The sequence below is a fragment of the Hemitrygon akajei genome, chromosome 10 (genome assembly GCF_048418815.1).
Source record: "Hemitrygon akajei chromosome 10, sHemAka1.3, whole genome shotgun sequence".
In the NCBI taxonomy this organism is placed as follows: Eukaryota; Metazoa; Chordata; class Chondrichthyes; order Myliobatiformes; family Dasyatidae; genus Hemitrygon; species Hemitrygon akajei.
In genome coordinates this window covers 142,585,315-142,602,634 of record NC_133133.1, presented here as the reverse complement: position 1 = coordinate 142,602,634, position 17,320 = coordinate 142,585,315, and the positions used below count along the sequence as shown (strand labels likewise).

The 17,320-nt window shown below is 40.9% G+C and overlaps 1 protein-coding gene and 1 long non-coding RNA gene across 2 annotated transcripts in view; one reads left to right on the top strand and one right to left on the bottom strand.

The window, feature by feature from the left end:
• The window catches only part of LOC140734749 (uncharacterized), a 32,262-nt gene extending 28,643 nt beyond the window's left edge, over nt 1–3,619 (top strand). Inside the window, exon 3 of the long non-coding RNA XR_012100603.1 lies at nt 3,354–3,619. This is a non-coding gene — a long non-coding RNA (uncharacterized lncRNA). The remainder of the gene's footprint in view (nt 1–3,353) is intronic.
• The window catches only part of LOC140734745 (proline-rich protein 5-like), a 122,558-nt gene extending 108,079 nt beyond the window's left edge, over nt 1–14,479 (bottom strand). Inside the window, exons 1-2 of the mRNA XM_073059172.1 lie at nt 14,171–14,479; nt 3,445–3,548 (exon numbers count right to left, since the gene is read on the bottom strand). The gene's annotated coding sequence lies outside the window, so the exon portion shown is untranslated. The remainder of the gene's footprint in view (nt 1–3,444; nt 3,549–14,170) is intronic.
• Nucleotides 14,480–17,320: the final 2,841 nt, after the last annotated feature.

Genomic DNA, 17,320 nt, shown 5'->3' with positions numbered 1-17,320 from the left:
TCGTCAGGACTGTGAGGGAAGGGCGAAGAAGCCAGAATAAGGTGGGGGGAGGGGAAGGAGAACAAGCTAGAGGGAGATGAGTGAAGCCAGGTGGGAGGGGTAGGGGGATGAAGCGGAAAGCTGAGGTGACAGGTGGAAAAGGGCTAGAGAATAAGGATTCTCATAGGAAAGGAGAGGGAGAGAGGACTATGGGAGAAAGGAAAGGAGTGCACCAGGGGGAGGTGATAGGTAACAGTGTAAGTAAGTCAAAATGAGGAATAGAGGAAGAGGGAGGGGAGAAATTGCCGGAAGTTAGAGAAATTGATGTTCATGCCAGACAGAATATGAGGTGTTGCTCTCAAACTTGAAAGTGGCCTCATCGCCATGGACTGATACGTTGGAATAGGGATGGGGATTTGAATTAAAATGGTCGGCCACTGGGAAATCCTGCCTGTTTCAGATGTTACAAAAGTTCTCAACAAAGTGGTCCCCCGGTCTGTATCAGGTCTCACCATTGTAGAGGAGGCTGCACTGGGAGCACCGAATACAGTAAATGACCCCAGCAGATTTGCTGGTGAAATGTTATCTCACCTGTAAGGACTGTTTGGGACCCTGAATGGTGGTGAGGGAGGAAGTGAATGGGCAGGTGTAGCACTTCTTTCATTTGCAGGGATAAATACCGGGAGCGAAATTAGAGGGGAGGGTGAATGGATGAGGGAACCATGGAGAGAGTGATCCCTGTGGAAAGCAGTGGATAGTTGAGGGGGAGGGTTCTAGATGTGTTTGGTAGTAGGATCCTGTTGCAGATGGCAGAAGTTTTGAGGAATAATGAGCTCGATGAGGAGACCCATGGGATGGTATGAAAGGTGAAGAAGATCACTATTTCTGTTAAGGCAGTGCAAAATGCAGGGGTTTTGAGTGAGGGCACCATTAATTATGGAGAAAGGGAAACAGTTCTTCGAACAAGGAGGATGTTCTGGAAAGGAAAGCCTCATCCTGGGGAGAGATGCGGTGGAGACAAAGTAATTGAGAAAAGGGAATGGAGTTTTCCCTACAGGTGATAGATTGGGAAAGTATTGTCAAGATGGCAGTGAGAGTTGGTAGGCTTATAAAAGATATTGTTAGACAGTTTGTCCTCAGAGATGGAGACAGATCAAGAAAGAATAGAGAGAGATTCCAGAAATGGACCAAGTGAATTTAAGGGCAGGGTGAAAGTTGGAGGCAAAATTAGTGAAATTGTCGAGCTCGGCGTGGGTGCATGAAACAGTGCTAATGCAGTCATCAATGTAGCACAGAAGGAATCGGGGGGCGTTACCAAGGAATGCTTTTCCATGTAGCCAATGAAAAAGCAGGCATAGCTGGGGCTCATGTAGATGCCCTTGGCTTTGGATACCAGCGAAGGCCTGATGGTTCCATGTAGTCAATGAAAAGGCAAAAATAACTGGGTGCAAGTGTTGGCTTGGAAGATAACCTGTTTCCACGTAGGCAAACAGTCCTCCCAGGTGAAGCAACACTTCACCCGTAAATCTGTTGAAGTCATCTACTGTATCTGGTGTTCCTGAAATGGGCTCCTCTACATTAGATCCAACATCTATGACCCGACATAGATTGGAGCACTTACGCTCCATCCTCATCAGGCAGGATTTCTCAGTGGCCAACCATTTTAAGTCCAATCCCCATTCCCATTCCAACATCTCGGTCCATAGCCTTCTCTACCACTAGGATGAAATTACCCTCAATTCTGCCTCCAATCTGATGGCATGAACATCAATTTCTCAAACTTCCAATAATTCCCCCCTTTCCCTTTCCTCTTCTACCATTCCCCACTCTGACTCCCCTCTTACCTGTATCTCTTCTCCTTCAGCTGCCTATCACCTCTCCCTAGTGCCCTTCTTCTTTCCCTTTCTCCCATGGTCCACTTTCTACTCCTATTAGATTCCTTCATCTTTCCCACCTATAACCTCCCAGCTTCTCACTTCATTCCACCCCCACCCACCCACCTGGCTTCACCTATCACCTTCTACCTTGTAATCCTTCTCCTCCCACACACCTTCCTATTCTGGCTTCCCCTCTCTTCCTTTCCAGTCCTGCTTCAGCCTGAAATATTAACTGTTTTGTTCCTTTCCATAGATGCTGCCTGACCTGCTGACTTCCTCCAGCATTTTGTATGTGCTACTCTGAATTACCAGCATCTGCACAACCTCTTGTGTCACAGAAATGGAACCATTCCAAAAAACATTGTTATCGATCAATTATTCATTTCTATACATTATATATTGTAATACTATTGATTATTTCAGAGTTATACAGCATAAAGTGAAATCTCCAGCTTTTATCCCATTCAGTGAGTCAGAATTTCTGTTTATCTGCCAACAATGGGAGAGAATTGTGGAAAATCAGGTCTCTCTATTCCAAGTGATAAAGAATCACGATGTAAATATTTTCTTCATTCATTCATTCATTCAAAGGCATGAAAGCCTATAATTATTGCAGTTATTTTGCTTTCTTATTTGGCTTTGAAAAAATCCAGTCCCTATGGCAAAGATACTCCATTGTTCTGATAGGGACAGGATTTAATTCTGGTGGAAGTAAAGGAACGGCAATATTATATAAATTACGTTAGTGCATAACTTGCAGAGCCATTGATATTGTTCTCTACTGCTTGTTGCCCTTGTCCTTTTAGGTTTGGAGGTGCAACCAAAAAACTTGGTAAATTGCTGCGAGGCATTTTGATCACGGTCTACAATGCAGCCATGCTGTGGGATTCGAGTGGGGGAGTAGTATTAAAACTGGTGGAGCGGGTTCTAGTAAAACATCCACTTGATAGTGGTTGAGTATTGTTGGAGCCTCAGTGATCCAGGAGTGCACAATCACACTTCCGGCTTGTGCCTTCCAGATGGAAGGACTATCAGGAATCAGGATAGTGAGTAACTCTGCCAACGTAAACCAAACAGTGAGTTTAAAGTAGTTGATCTACATAAATTTCCTTTCAATGGTAATTCATAAATGGTAATGCAGTTGAATGCCAGGAAGAAGTAGTTAATGCACAGGATCTGACCTCTATGTTGAACGAATGCTACTTCTCTTTATCAGCCATGTCTGAATCCTGATTGCTGGCCTCATCATGCTAATTGTGGGCTACGCTACTTTTTTGTGTAAGGAATTGTGAGTGAAATTGCATTCGTGATCATTAATGAACAGTTACACTTCTGAGCTTATAATAGAAGGAATGCCATTGAAGTAGCTCAAAAAATATTTAAGGTTTAGAAATGTATAACTTTAAATTAAGCTGTTTAGCATTGATTCGTCTCTCAGTCAGATGAATATGAGTTCAAAATCAATTGATATTATAAAATTCTAACTTTAACTTTCAGAGTGGTTTTAATGGAGATTGGGAAGAAGTGCCTTTTACAGGATCATCCTGGAGTAAAACAACTACAGCGTTGAAAAACTTGGCCTCAGTACCTGATGCAGGGTCTCGACCCAAAACGTCGACAATTCCTTTCCTGCCACAGATGTTGCTCAACCCTCTGAACTCCTCCAGCAGTTTATTTATCGTCTCGGTTCTCCTGGTTTGGTATAGAACAAAACAATATGCAGAATAAATTGAGAACTGACATTCAGGTCTCAAATGACCTTTCATTAATTTTATTTTTGTTTGACATTATCTTTTAACCTTTTATTAATAGAGACACTACATTAGCCATTTGCAACTTGCCTCACTGATAGTGATGAATGAAATAAAATGCTCACTAGTTCTACCCACCACATTCAAAACTAAAGACCTAAAGATTATACACAGATAATCTTTCTCATGATTCACATGCAACCTTGGGTATAAAGTTTGCAAACAGTTTCTAATTTTGGAGACAGACCAACCTTAGGTGTCAAATAATATTGGCTAAACAAATCAATACATTTTGCATTTTAAAAGTTCTGAGGAATTCACCAATAACTGGTGGAATTAGGAGATTGAGAGGAAGGGAATGAGACATGTACACATGATAGGATTTTTGCTGAACCATACATGGGATGTTGCTGCTGTGCCCACTGTGGAAGACAGAAGCAGCATGCCAGAAATTCGAGACCGTCAAGGGCAGAAGTGAGTGTAGTTGGTATTACTCATGAGAAGGTGCTTGGGAAGCTAGATGGTTTGACACTAGATAAATCACCTGGACCAGCTGGACTACACCCCTGGGTTCTGAAAAAGGTAGCATAAATGAGTGTGGAGGTATTATTAGTGATCTTTCAAGAATCAGGAACTTACAGGCCAGTTAGCCTGGCTTCACTGCTTGGTAAGATGCTGGAGAAAGAAGAGGTTTCGGAGTATGTGGAGACACATGATAAAACAGGCTAAAGTCAGCATGATTTCCTTATATGAAAATCTGTTTGAATTCTTTGAGGAAATAATCAGCAGGATAGAAAAAGGGGAGTTCGTGCATGTTATTTACTTGGATTTTCAGAAAGCCTTTGACAAGATGCCACACATTAGGCTGTTAAAAAAGATAAGAGTCCATGGCATTACAGGAAGATAGTACCATGGATCGAAGATTGACTGAATGGCAGAAGGCACCGAATGGGAATAAAGAAGGCCTTGTCTGTTTGGCTGCTGATGAATACTGGCTTTCCCCAAGGGGTGGTGATCGGTCCAATGGATGACAGAATTGAAGGCTTTGTGGCCAAGTTTGAAGATGATACAAAGATATGAGAGGAGCAGGTAGTGTTAAAGTAGGAAGGAGCCTGCTGAAGGATTTAGACAGATAGGAGAATGAGCAAAGAGGCAGATGGAATACAGTGTAGGGAAGTATATTGTCATGCAACTTGGTAGAAGCAATAAGACCATACGACATAGGAGCAGAATTCAGCCCATCAAATCTGTTCCACCATTCCATCAAGGGTGATTTATTATCCCTCTCAATCTATTCTCCTGCCTCTTTATTACTAATCAAGAACCCACCAATCTCTACTTTAAATATTCCCAATTACTTGGCCTCCACAGCTGTCTGTGGTAATAATTTCCACAGAATCACCACCCTCTGGCTAAAAAAAATCGTCATCTCTCTTCTAAAGTGTTGCCCCACTATTCTGAGACTGTGCCCTCTTGTACTAAATTCCCCCCAAAGGAAACATTCCCCCCCCCACATCCACTCTATCTAGGCCTTTCAGTATTCATTGAGAAGCCCCTTCGTTCTTTTAAACTCCAGTGAATACAAATCTGGAGCCATCAAACATTTCTCACACATTAACTCTTTCATAGAGTCATAGAACATGACGACAGAGAATCAGGCATTTGGCACAGGTATTCCATGCTAAACTATTAATCTGCCTAGTCCCAGTGACCTGCTCCCAGACCATAGCCCTCCATACCCCTCCCATCCATGTACCTATCCAAATTTCTCAAACCTACATCTACCACTTCCACTGGCAGCTCATTCCACACTCTCACGAACCTCCTAGTGAAGAAGTTCCCCTCATGTTCCCCTTAAACATTTCATCTTTTGCCCTTAACTCATGACTTCTAGTTCTACTCTCATCCAACCACAGTGGAAAAAGCTAGTTTGTATTTATTCTATCTATACTTCTCATAATTATGTATACCTCTATCAAATCTCCCCTCATTCTTCTATGGTCTAGGGAATAAAGTCCTAACTCATTCAACCTTTCTCTATAACTCAAGACCTCAAGTTCTGGTAATATCTCTGTAAATTTTCTCTGCATTCTTTCCATTTTATTTACATCTTTCCTGGAAGTAGGTGACCAAAGTTGCACACAAATCCCCAAATTAGGCCTCACCAATATCTTATACAACTTCAACATAACATCCCAACTTCTGTATTCAGTGCTTTGTTTTATTGAGGTTAATATGCCAAAAGCTATCTTTATGACTCTATCTACCTGTGATACCACTTCCAAGGAACTACAGATCCGGATTCCCAGATCCCACTGTTCTACCGCATTCCTCAATGCCCTACTGCTCACCATATAACTCTTAACCTGGCTTGCTCTCCCAAAGTGCAACACCTCACACTTGTCTACAATAAATTCCTTGTGCCATTTTTAAGCCTATTTTTCCAATCGGTCCAGAACTCACTGTAAGCTGTGATTGTCTTCTTCACTGTCCACTACACTCACAATTTTTGTGCCGTCCGCAAATTTGCAGATCCAGATTACCATGTTATTATCAGGACCATTACTACAGATGACAAGCAACAACAGATCCAGCACCAATTCCCATGACACACCACTAGTCAAAGGCCTCCAGTCCAAGAGGCAACCAACTACTACCATTCTCTGGCTTCTACCGCAAAGCCAATGTCTAATCCAATTTACAACTTCTTCTTGAATGTTAAGCGACTAAACTTTTTTGGCCAACTTCCCACGTGAGACATTGTCAAAGGCCTTGCAAGAAGTCCATGTTGACACCATACACTCTTTGCCTTCATCGAATTTCCTGAAATAATCTTCATCAAATCCCTGATAAACCTCCTTTAAAAACCTCTATATTATTGGTTAGACATGACCTACCACACAAAAAGCCATGTTGACTACAGTACCCCTAATCAGTCCCTGTTTACCCAATACTTATGCAGTGCCTATAAAATTATTCATCTCCATTGGCATTCTTCATGTTTTATTCTTTTACAACTTTGAATCGCAGTGGATTTAATTTGGCTTTTTTTGACACTGATCAACAGAAGAATACTCTTTTGTGTCAAAGTGAAAACAGATCACTACAAAGTGATCTAAATCAATTACAAATATAAAACATAAAGTAATTGATTGCATAAGTTTTCACTTCCTTTACAATGACACACCAAATCATCACTGGTCCAGCCAATTGTTTTTAGAAGTCACATAATTAGTTAAATGGAGATCTGTTTCTGGAGACCTGTGTACAGTCAAGGTGTTTCAGCTGATTGTATCTGGAAGGTTCAACTGCTAGAGTGTCAGTATCCTGGCAATAACTACACCATGAAGACAAAAGAACACTCCAAGCAACTCTGGTAAAAGGTTATTGAAAAGCATAAGTCAGGAGATGGATACAAGAAAACTTCAAAGTCACTGAATATCCCTTGGAGTACAGTTAAGTCAATCATCAAGAAATGGAAAGAATATGGCACAGTTGTAAATCTGCCTACAGCAGGTTTTCCTCAAAAACTGAGTGACCGTTCAAGAAGGGGACTTGTGAGTGAGGCCACCAACAGACCTATGACAATTCTGGAGGAGTTACAAGCTTCAGTGGCTGATATGGGAGAGACTGCGCATACAACAACTGTTGCCCGGGTGCTTCACCAATCATAGCTTCATGGGAGAGTTGCAAAGAGAAAGCCACTATTGAATAAAACTCACATGGAATTTTGGTTAGAGTTTGCCAGAAGGCATGTGGGAGATTCTGAAATCAGCTGGAAGGAGGTTCTATAGTCTGATTAAACCAAAATTGAGCTTTTTGGGCATCAGTCTAAATGCAATGTTTGGTGTAAGCCAAACACTGCACATCATCAAAAATGCATCATCCCAACTGTGAAGCATAGTGTTGGCTGCATCATGCTTTGGGGATGCCTCACTGCAGCAGGCCCTGGAAGGCTTGTGAAGGTAAAAATGCAGCAAAATACTGCGAGATTCTGATGGAAAACTTAATGCAGTCTGCAAGAAAACTGCGACTCAGGAGAAGACACTATCCAGCAAGACAAAACCAAAGCTACACAGGAATGGTTTAAAAACAACAAAGTTAATGTCCTGGAGTGGTCAAGTCAGAGTCCAGACCTCAATCCAATTGAGAATTTGTGGCTTGACTTGAAAAGGGCTGTTCACTCACGATCCCCATGTTATCTGACACAGCTTGAGCAGTTTTGTAAAGAAGAATGGGGAAAAATTGCAGTGTGCAGGTGTACAAGGCTGATAGAGAACTATCCATACAGTATCCAGGCTGTAATTGCTGCCAAAGGTGCATCTACCAAAGACTGACTTGAAGGGTGAATACTTGCGCTATCAGTTATTTTGTGTTTTATAATTGTAATTAATTTAGATCACTTTGTGGAGATCTGTTTTCACTTCGACATGAAAGTTTTTTCTGTTGATCAGTGTCAAAGAAAGCCAAATTAAATCCACTGAGATTCAGTGTTGTAAAACAATAAAACATGAAAACTTCCAAGGGAGGTGAATACTTTTTATAGGCTCTGTATATCATGTCCTTTATATTACCTTCCAATAACTTACTCTCTACTGATGTCAGGCTCACCAGCCTATAATTTCCTGGCTTATTCTTAGAGCCCTTCTTAAACACTGGAACATTAGTTATCCTCCAATCTTCACTCGTGGCTAAAGATGTTTAAAGTATCTGTGCAATTTCTGCACCAGCCTCCCATAGGTTATGAGGAGTGCCTTGTCAAGTCGTGTTGATTTATCCACCCTAATTTGCCTCAAGAGAGCAAACATCTCCTCTGTAATCCATATAAAGTTCATGACCTTACTGCTGCTTTGCCTCACTTGTATGGACTCTTGTGTCCCAAGTAAATCCATTTAATATCGCCCCCATTTCTTTTGACTCCATGCATATATGACCATACTGATCTTCCAGAGGACCAATTTTGTCCCTTCCTATCCTTTTCCTCTTAATATATCTGTAGAAGCCCTTGGGATTCTCCTTCACCTTGTTTGATAGAAAAACCTCATACATTCTTTTAGCTCTTCTGATTTCCTTAAGTGTTCTCTTGTATTTCTTACAATCCTCAAGTACCTCATTTACTCCTTCCTACCTATATCTGTGCTGCACCTCCTTTTTCATAACCAGGGCTTCAATACTTTGTGAAAACCAAGGTTCCCTAAACCTAATATCCATGCCTTTTGTTCTGACAGGAACTAGGTCGATACTCACATAATTTCACTTTTGAATGCCTCCCACTTATCAAGTGCACCTTTTACAAGGAACAGTCCGTTCCAATCCATACTTTGCCAGATACCTTCTGGTACCATCAAAATCAGCCTTTCTTCAACTTAGAATCTCAACCTGAGGACCAGATTTATCTTTCTCCATAATTAACTAAAAACTAATTATGATCACTAGGTGAAAAGTGTTTCCCTACACAAACTTCCGTCACCTCCTCTGTCTCATTCCTTAATAGGACATCTGGTGTCATCCTCTCTCTAGTTGGGACCTCTATATCCTGATTAACAAAACATTCCTGAACACATTTGATAACCTCTATTCCATCCAACACTTCTACAGTATGGGAGTCCCAGTCAATATGTGGAAAGTTAAAATCACCTACTATCACAACCTTATGTTTCTTGCAACAATCTATGATCGCTCTTCAAATTTCCTCCTCTAAATCTTCCTGACTACTGAGTGGTTTATAATATAATCCTTTAATCTGTTCATTTCTTTTGTATTCCTCAGTTTCATCCATATAGCCTCTGTAAAATAAGCTCTTAAGACTGTGCTATCCAAGCAATGCCATGACATTTTCCTGACCAGTAACGTCACTCCTCCCCTTTTAATCCCTTCCACTCCAACATGTCTAAAACAATGGAACCCTGGAACATTGAGCTACTAGTCCTACCTCTCCTGCGACCATCTCACTCATGGCTACAATGTCATAATTTCACAAGTTAATCCATGCCCTAAGATCATCCGCCTTTCCTACAATAGCTGATTAACCAGAGATCCATGAGCTAATCATCGGATGATCAGAGGTGGAGGGGGTCTGCAATTTTCAATTCCTTGGTGTTATCATTTTGGAGAACCTGTTCTGGGCCCAGCATGTAAGGGAAATTATGAAGAAAGCATGCAGTGCCTCTACTTCCTTAGGAATTTGTGAAGATTCAACATGACTTCTAAAAATGTGACAATCTTCTACAGATATATAGTGGAGGGTATACTGACTGGCTACATCACAGCCTGGTATGGAAGCACCAATGCCCTTTAACAGAAAACCCTGGAAAAAAGCAATGGATACAGCCCAGTCCATCAAGGGTAAATCCATCCTCCCACCATTGAGCATATCTACACAAAGTGTAATTGAAGGAAGGCAGCGTCCTTCATCAGGGAACCCCACCATCAAAGTCATGCTCTCTTCTCTCTGCTGCCATCAGGAAGAAGGTGCAAGATTCTCAGGACTCACACCACCAGGTTCAGAAGCAGCTATTACATCTCAACCATCATGCTCTTGAACCAAAGGGGATATCTTCACTCAACTTCAATTGCCTCATCATTGAAATGTTCCTACAACCTATAGACTCACTTTCAAGGTCTCTTCATCTCATGTTCTTGATATTTACTGCTTATTTAATTATTATTATTATTATAGCTTTCTTTTTGCATTTGCACAGTTTGTTGTCTTTTGCACATTAGCTGCACCCAAGTTGACATGGTCTTTCAGTGACTCTGTTACGGTTATTATTATATCATGGATTTATTGAGCATGCCCGCAAGAAAATGTTTCTCAGGATTGTGGATAATAATGTATATATATACATTGATATTAAATTTACTTTCAACTTTGAATACTTCTTGCATGAAATGTACACAATTTTGAATATTAATCTCACCCTTAAAATATTAAAAGCACCCTTGATTCCTGCCTTTGATTGTAGGATTAACAATATCTTTCCCCACAGCCACTCCAATATCTATTCTAACACTCAGGTTCCCATTACCCTTGAACTCTAATTTAATCATCTCCCCCAACTCTGCAGCATTGGCAAACCTTCCCACAAGGATATTAGTCCCCATCCAGATCTGGTGCAAATTGTCCTAAATGGAGATGTGTAGACTAGTTTCTAAACAGAGTGTGAACTGAGAAATCAGAGGTGCAAAGGGACTTGGGAGTCTTAGTGCAGGATTCCCTTAGGCTTAAGTTGCAAGTTAAGTTGATTGCAAGGAAGGCAAATGCAATGTTAGAATTCAGTTCCATAGAACTGGAATATTAAATCATGGGTAATGCTAAGGCTTTGTATAACATATTGGTCAGACCACATTTGGAGTACAGTGAGCGGTTTTGAGCCTCACATCTAAGAAAGGACGTGCTGTCAGAGAAGGTTTATAAGAATGATCCTGTGAATGAAAGGATTAATATATGATGATCCTGGGCTTGCACTCGCCAGAGTTTAGAAAAATGAAGCAGCTCTCGTTGAAGCATACTGATTATTGAAAGGTCGAGATGGAGTGGGCATGGAGAGAATATTTCCTATAGTAGGAGAGTCTAGGACCAGAGGGCACAGCCTCGGGATAGAAGGATGTTCCTTAGAACAGAAATAAAGAAGAATTTCTCGAGGCAGAGGGTAGTGAGTCATTGGAAGTCGCTATCACAGACGCTGGTGGCTGAAAGATCAGGTATATTTAAAGCAGAGTTTGATTATTAAGGGCTTCAAAGGTTACAGGGAGAAGGCAGGAGAATGAGGTTGAGGAGGATAAATTAAATCAGCCATGATTTTGTGGTGGAGCAGACTTGATGGGCCAAATGTTTTAATTCTTCTCCGATGTTTTATTGTATTTTATGGTCTTATGTAATCACTCTATAGAGTTTTCTCTTGCTCTTTGTCCGATTTAAAGCTATTTTTTGATTAACTTTATCAAATCTGTGGGTGACTCACCTGCACCATGAATGTGCTATTACATGAGTCTGCTATGAATCTAGACTTGACTGGTTTTAGTTCAACAAAACCCAAGTCAATTCTCTGCTGCTTCCCACCCACACATCTGGAAATTCCTTAATGGTTATAAATTAAATTCGTACAACATTCAATTATTCCTCCGAACCTTACTAGAACATGTTTCTCCCTCAGTTGAGAAGTTAGTCTCTGAAATCTCCATCTGTATCTGACATGTGTGAACTGGAGCTCCTAAAGTAGTATAATTACAAGGAAGACTCAGTGAGAGCCTTTTCTGTTATAGTAAGCCAAGCTCTACAGCCTTTTTATGCCATGGGGCCGTACAATCAACCAAGGGGTCTGTGGAACCCAGGTTAGAAACCACTGCTCTACAGAGAGCCCCAAACTTACAAAAAAACAGCCTTCCCTTACTGAGTTTACATTTGTTGCCAAATACAAACAATGCTGCAGAAACATTCTTGGATTTAAAATCTGGATATGCAACACTGTTCAATAGGCCATTTTGTAAAAGTTAATTTGTTATCATTTTGGAAGATCACTGGGGTCTTCTGCCCAGCTATATCACAGTGGCTTAGTTTCTGAATATCCAGGTGATTGTTACACATTCAATATGTTGGTTGTGCCTTCATAATTTCATTAATTTGTTTTCTTTACAGTGGCATTAATGTTTATACAGTAATATTTTTCTATTAGCACAAAACACATTAATTTCCTCTGTTTAGTTTTAGAAACTAACATCAGTATAAATTTGTATACATTTGAACAATTTGGCATCAATATCATGGTGGTTGAATGAATTCCACAAACAGAAGTTCTCACTAAAATACAAATCTAAGAGATTTATGAATTGTTCAGGGCAAAATTCCAGGCCCCAAATGCTTATATACTTCTGAAATATACAATGAATAATTGCTGTCATTTAAGGAGGCAGGACAACAAGATCTCATAAGCAGCAAAGGAATGAGTAACCACGTCTATTCTTGGTACTGTTTGTCAGTGTAAGAAAGCAAGCAGGATGTCATAAGTCCTTCATGCTCTTGGAAAGGTCTGCTCTGTTTATTCTATAAACCTAGCTGGGAAGAGGAATGTTCAGTTTTTAATTATGCCAAAATAGATATTTTTAAAACCTCCTACCAAAGTTATTCAGTCTAACACCTGAAATTCACTAACAGTTTAATATTTAAGCAACTACGACATTTATTTTGCTACCTTGGAACAGAAAAGCTATTACATTTATGTAGTTATTTTCAAGACCTGTTTATGCTCTGTGCAACCATAGATATATCTCAGATGTAGAAAGAAATTCTGCAAATCCCACTGCGATTATAACCATATACTTCAGATTCAGATATCAGAATCAGGTTTATTGTCACTGGCATGTGACGTGAAATTTAATCATATTTGTTGAGCGACCAGGACACTAAAAAGACCGACATTCTTAAAAAATTGTTATCTGATTTTTAACATCTACCTCAGGGGAAAAATCAGGTTCCTGCTCAATGTCTTCTACAAGATAGCAGCTCTGACACACAGGAGCGTCTATTAGACTGAACTACATGCTAAATTGTGCGCTCATAAAACTGGATTTAAGAATAGACAATTATTTCAGGTTGCCTTCACTGGGTATCTATTACTTTTTTTGTTTAGGATGTAAGAAGTTAATTATCAGTGTTAAGAGATACTGATATATTGTCACTGATTATAACAATGTTGTAACCTAGTGGCAATAGGAACTACTCCTGGGTAACGTTCGTTTCAGCACTGTGCGATAGTGCGAAATAAAATTCTGTGGGGAGAAGCTTATCTGTGGTCACTTGCACTGAATGTGCAGTGCTTGTTTTCAGGCACTGTCTCCATAAAGTCAAGGACATCATTCCAATCCTTTCCCATCTCACCTGCCCGGCAGTCTGATAACAGTGCCCCCTGCTGCATTCGCCTGATATCGGTGTTCACTGCAGGGTCCTGGGACTCACCAAGACCTGGTGCCCATTGACCCAACATTTTATTCCTTCAAGCCGACGCGGTGGGGGGGTTTGGGGATGGGGTCACTGATGAGAAATCAACTGTTGACAGCTAATCACACTTATTAGTTATTGAAGGACAAAACATCAAAAGTGCCGTGCCGCAACATTTCATTTCCACGTTTAAAGAGGTCCATGGACTTCTCAGTAGCTGCAGCGTCTGCATCCAAGGGCGGGAGTAACATCAGTCTGAGTGAGACTTTTCCGCCGGCTGTAAAGCAGGTGAACTGCATCTATATAATGCGCAATTGAAACAGAAGACTCTTTTATGTCAATACTCTCTTCAATGGAAAAGAAATAAACGTCAAAGTAACCCTTCCAAGTTTGCATTTAAAATCTAATTCCCAGATCGCTGCTTTAAACTCGGCCAAGATATGGCTCCCCGGGGCTTGGGAGACGAACAGATCTACACCTATTTTCCAAGACAATCCTACTTCCAGCGCTCACCGTTAGGCTCCCTACGATCTACCTGCTGCCAGATTTGTCTTCATTATCCAAAGCAACAATTAAAAATAAAACGTCTTTTATATCGGGGTGGGTACATACTCCTTTTAACCTACCGTGACTTACAGCCGCTGCTGACAGCGATAGAGAGAGATGCCAACAGCCACAGACATCAGAGGTTCCTGCGGCCAACTGCAAATATTTTATTCATCAAATGTTGCAATCCACGAACTCGTCAGTTTCACCACGCCGAGGAAGTAAACCCATCCGAGGTCTCGGCGGAGAGAACGGTTCCCTCTGCCACCGAAGATGCATTGAATGAAAATGGTTCTTCTCCCGCGCTGTCTTAGAATGTAAGCATTATTTCTTGACTTCGCCTTTCTTCGTGCCTATATTCGTCCGGCTGTGTAAGATGTTTGGGGGAGGAAATGCACAATGTGCTTGCTGCAAATTAAACTGGATGTCAGCCAGAAGGGACTTCAAGGCAACATCCGCCCCAAACCACAGCAACACAAACACAAATGGTACGTCAGAAGCAAAGGCCAAGATATGAATAAGTGATTGGTTTTCTGCTGGTCCCCTTTTCTCCCTCTTGCTTTTTAATTAGGTAACAGACTGTGCCGTAACAACATCTTTTTGTTTTCCTGCAGGGCCACGCTGAATAACGGGGGATTCTTGAATTTGCCCAGTGCAGCATTTTTTTGTGATCTAATTGTGTTTGCACCGGGAGAATAGCCCTGTGCCATCTTGCAACAACTTCAATAACAATTTGCGTTTGTTTATCACCTTTGTGGTTTTTTTAAAAAAACACTTCAACTCCTCCTCGGGATTCTATCAGAGGAGATTAAATTTGACAGAGAAACAAGAAGGCTGTGTGAGGTGGGGGAGGGGCTCGGACATCCCAGGGGGTGGGTGGGGTGGGGTGGGGTGGGGGGTGGAGGGAGAGAGAGAGAGAGAGAGAGTTTGAGGAAAGGAACTGAAAGAATTTTATATCTGGACCTCTAATTACACTAAAGGCAGAGATTGGTGAAGAAAATCTGTTCATTTGCAGACAGAATGAGGAAGAATGTTGCACAGTTCAAAGTAAGTTTATTATCAAAGTACATACATGTCACCATATACTACCCTGAGGTTCATTTTCTTGCGGGCATTTAGAGTAACTACAAAGAAACACAAACAAATCAATGAAAAGCAGCACACACCAAGATGGGCAAACACCCAATACACAGAGACAATGAACTGTGGAAATAGAATAAGAGGAAAAAACACACACACACACAAAATAATAATAATAATAATAAATAAACAAGCAATAAATATTGAGATTATGAGATGAAAAGTCCTTTAAAGTGAGTCTGTAGGTTGAGGGAATACTTCCATGATGGAGTGAGTGAAGTTATCCCCTCTGGTTCAAGAGCCTGATTGTTGGGTAATAACTGTTCTCAAATTTAGCAGAGTAAATGCTGGTGTTCCTGTACTACCTTCCTGACGGTAGCAGCAACGATAGGGCATGGACTGGATGGTGGGGGTTCTTGATGATGGATGCTGCTTTCCTGCGATATGCAGATATATGGTGGGGAGGGCTTTATCCATTTTGGATTGGGCTGTAAACACTACTTTCTGTAGGCTGTTCTGTTCATGAAGATTGCTGTTTCCGTATCAGGCCATGATACAACCAATTGGTATACTTTGCTTCAATGTTGATATAGATACCCCCCCCCCCTTTGGTGTAGGTCTGGCTGGCTTCTTGGAGTCTGGAATAGAGTGGGGTGCTCTCCTCGTCCTCACTTCCAAATGCATTGTGAGTTAGGGTGAAGTTCAATCAAGTTCAAGTTTATTGTCAACCATAACATGTATATCAGCAAACAAAACAACATTCCTCTGGACCAAAGTGCACAGCACAGTACATATGGTGCCTATAAAAAGTATTCACCCCCTTGGAAGATTTTATGTTTTATTGTTTTACAACATTGAATCACAGTGGATTTATTTTGGCTTTTTGGACACTGATCAGCAGAAAAGACTCTTTTCTGTCAAAGTGAAAACAAATTTCTACAAATTGGTCTAAATTTATTACAATTATTAAACTCAAAATCATTGGTTGTATAATTACTCACCCCTTCAAGTCAGTATTTTGTAGATACAACTTTGGCAGCAATTACAGCCTTGAGTCTATGTGGATGCGTCTCTGCCAACTTTGCGCACCTGGACGCTGCATTTTTTGCCCATTCTTCTTTTCAAACTGCTCAAGCACTGTCAGATTGAATGGGGACTGTGAATGAAAAGCCCTTTTCAAGTCCAGCCACAGATTCTCAATTGGATTGAGGCTTGAACTCTGACTTGCCACTCCAGGACGTTAACTTTATTGTTTTTAAAACATTCTCATGTAGCTTTGGCATTGTCTTGCTTGAAAACAAATCTTCTCCCAAGTCACAATTCTCTTGCAGACTGCATTAAGTTTTCCTCCAGGATTTCCCTGTTATTTTGCTTCGTTCATTTTACCCCCTTACTTCACAAGCCTTCCAGGGCCTGCTGCAGTGAAATATCCCCATTCAATGATGCAGCCACCACCATGCTTCACAGTATTGATAGTGTGTTTTTGATGATGAGCAGTATCGTTTAGTCTAATGGCCAAAAAGCTCAGTTTTGGTTTCATCAGAGCATAGGACATTCTTCCAGCTGACTTCAGAGTCTCCCACATGCCTTCTGGCAAACTCTAGCCTAGATTTCTTGAAAGTTTTTTTTTTCGACAGTGGCTTTCTCTTTGCCACTCTCCCATAAAGCTGCGACTGGTGAAGCACCCGGACAACAGTTGTTGTATGCTCAGTCTCTCCCATTTCAGTCACTGAAGCTTGTAGCTCCACTAGAATTGTCATTGGTCTCTCAGTGGCTTCTCTCACTAGCCCCTTCTTGCACAGTTACTCTGTTTTTGAGGATGGCCTGCTGCAGGCAGATTTACAACTGTGCCATATTCTTTCAATTTCTTGATGATTAACTTAACTGTACTTTAAGGGATATTCAGTGACTTGGAAATGTTCTTATATCCATCTCCTGACTTGTGCTTTTCAATAACTTTTTTGTAGAGTCGCTTGGAGTGTTCTTTTGTCTTCATGGTGTAGTTTTTGCCAGGATACTGACTCACCAGCAGTTGGACCTTCCAGATTCAGGTGTATTTTTATTATAATCAATTGAAACACCTTGACTGCACACAGGTCTCCAAAAGCAGATCTCTATTTAACTAATTATCTGATTTCTAAAACCAATTG